The sequence below is a fragment of the Gymnoscopelus braueri genome (genome assembly GCF_963280865.1).
Source record: "Gymnoscopelus braueri genome assembly, chromosome: 21".
Classification (NCBI taxonomy): domain Eukaryota; kingdom Metazoa; phylum Chordata; class Actinopteri; order Myctophiformes; family Myctophidae; genus Gymnoscopelus; species Gymnoscopelus braueri.
The window spans coordinates 49672904-49675403 of record NC_137623.1 but is presented as its reverse complement, the minus strand read 5'-3'; the positions used below and the strand labels follow the sequence as shown (position 1 = coordinate 49675403).

The 2500-nt window shown below is 41.2% G+C and overlaps 1 protein-coding gene and 1 pseudogene across 2 annotated transcripts in view; both read right to left on the bottom strand.

The window, feature by feature from the left end:
* Nucleotides 1-2500, bottom strand: part of LOC308077380 (receptor-type tyrosine-protein phosphatase mu-like) — a 261491-nt gene that overhangs the window by 903 nt on the left and 258088 nt on the right. The window contains exon 39 of the transcript XR_013932396.1: nucleotides 1-302. This exon is cut by the window's left edge and continues 903 nt beyond it. The gene's annotated coding sequence lies outside the window, so the exon portion shown is untranslated. The remainder of the gene's footprint in view (nucleotides 303-2500) is intronic.
* Nucleotides 1-2500, bottom strand: part of LOC308077033 (receptor-type tyrosine-protein phosphatase mu-like) — a 65592-nt pseudogene that overhangs the window by 512 nt on the left and 62580 nt on the right. The window contains exons 24-25 of the transcript XR_013935035.1: nucleotides 1738-1873; nucleotides 1-1517 (exon numbers count right to left, since the gene is read on the bottom strand). The exon at nucleotides 1-1517 is cut by the window's left edge and continues 512 nt beyond it. The product of XR_013935035.1 is annotated as a receptor-type tyrosine-protein phosphatase mu-like (transcript). The remainder of the gene's footprint in view (nucleotides 1518-1737; nucleotides 1874-2500) is intronic.

Here is a 2500-nt window from a genome sequence, read left to right as displayed (position 1 = left end):
AAAACAGAGTAGAAAACAAAACAATATATTTTTCCCACAATGTCATCAATGCCATGTTTAGCCAATGGGATCACATCAACAAAACTACATTTCCCATGAGTCCATGTGGCTGTCAGACAGACAGACAGACCAGTTAAAAACTATTTATTGAATCCCTCAGAGCTCTCACCACCTGGTTGAACTAACAAATGAAACGCGTGGATTAACTTTAGGATCTGGCCTTTGACCAGTCAAACACCTGGATTAACTTTAGGATCCAGTCTTTGACCAGTCAAACACCTGGATTAACTTTAGGATCCAGTCTTTGACCAATCAAATGCATGGATTAACTTTGGGATCTAGTGTTTGAACAATAAAATGCATGGATTGACTTAGTCTTTGACCAAGCAAATGCATTGATTCATTTTGGATCCAGTGTTTGACCAATCAAATGCCTGGATTAACTTGTGTCTGACCAGTGTGTATATCATGTCCGAATCTGGTGATGAATCAATTAAAAACACATGATTGTCTGTGTCCGTGTGCTTCACAAGTATAACAGCAATAATAATAAAAATGAGGAAAAAACAACAATAAGAATAACAATACTGATAATATCATCAACAGAAGGAATAAATATCTGTTCTAATATTTACATTATAAACAGCTTCACTCTGAAGGCCCGATCAGATCCAAGCTCAACCGATCAGAAAATGTTGTAATATTTTTTCCATAGCAAACCTAACCTCGATAGCAGCCTCATCACACCTCAACATGGAGAAACACCTGGGAAAGAACTACAGCTGAAAGTCTTTTTCTAACCAATCGCAACATGGTTTCCATGCCCTGGGAACGTACACAGATCTGCAACAGCATCAACATAACTTCCTATAGCAGGCGGTACTTCCAGGAGTTCTTATCCAGAGTGAATTCATTCTAGGGAATGCAGACACTTCTGTTTGCTGATTGGTTCATTCTGGAATGGAACCAAATGGGGTCTATAACTCTGAGAATGCATGAACAGAGCCAAATGGTCCATTTGGCTCCGTCAATACATTCTCAGAGTTAAATTAACCCTGAGAATTTTAAAGTGTATGTTGGGGTCCGAAAGATAAAAAAAATTCACCTCTCTCTCTCTCTCTCCTTACAGTGTAATAAAACAGAAAAACACACAGCAATAAAGTTTCAACCGTGAAGTTCAGAAAGGTTTTTGTAATAATAATAATAGTAATAATAATAATAATAGTGTAGTCGTGACAACAGTTGTGCGAGGAAAAGTTAGTCTTTTTTGCGTTCCATCGACAACCGAGAATAGTGTGTGTGTTGGGGGCCTTCCCATTATGTGTGTGTGTTTCTTGTTGTCTTGTTATCTTGTTTTCAGACAGTAGTTCACCTCCTTCTACTCAGTGCTGACATGATAGGAGAGGAGAGGAGTTGAGAAGAGATGAGAAGAGTTGAGAAGAGATGAGAGGGGGGGGGAGATACTAAGTAGAAGTGAGACACTCCAGAGCCACATCATAACAGAATTTATACTGGTCCTGAGAGAGAGAGAGAGAGAGAGAGAGAGAGAGAGAGAGAGAGAGAGAAATAATCAGTAACAGTGATTAAAGTAACATGGTGTAGGTGTGGTTACTGCTAATGAAACCATTATATGACACCATAACTTAATAATGAAATCATAGGATAATTTACTCCTGTAAGTGTCCTGTATGTGTTTGCGCGTGTGCGTATGCGTGTGCGCGTGTGTGTGTGTCTCACCAGCAGGTCGACCATGTTTGGTTTGTTGTTCCTCAGAGTTTTGACAGCGTGGAAAACATCCACGGCTCTCTGCTGCTTCAGCATCTGACACACAATGCTGATCGCACAAAACACCCCGCTACGACCCCCTCCATTCCTGAGAGAGAGACATAGAGACACACAGAGAGAGAGAGAGAGAGAGAGAGAGAGAGAGAGAGAGAGAGAGAGAGAGAGAGAGAGAGAGAGAGAGAGAGAGCGTTAGAAATGTGGGAGATGGACATGAAAGTTCAGCGAATTGAAATGAAATTCATGTATGTTTTTCACACTTTTACAGCATAGCTGTGTTCATATAAGTATGCTCCTCTGAGCACAGGTCTCCGCCAGGCCGGGTTGCCTACCCAGGGCCCGCAAATCAAACTCATACTTCTGGATCACATTACCCCAGAGATAAGGTGTACTAGTTTTGGTGAGGTTTGGTAGGAGTGATTGGTTTTTGGTACAAAATTGGTAGGAGTGGTAGCAAAAACTGTGTTCTGCAAAGAAAAGTGCAACACGGCGAGAAACTTGGCACGCACACCCAGTACACCAAGTAAGAACCTCCACCCAGAATTGTTCAAATTGTCCTGTTATAAGATGTATTAGTCTCATTTCAATTGGCTACCTTCCAAAGTTTGTGGGCCCTGGGTAGGCAACCCGGCCTGGCAGAAACCTGTTCGCAGAGAAGCATAATTATGCTAGTATTCATACTGTATTTACTCCCTTATATTTGACAGTTCTTGGTTCT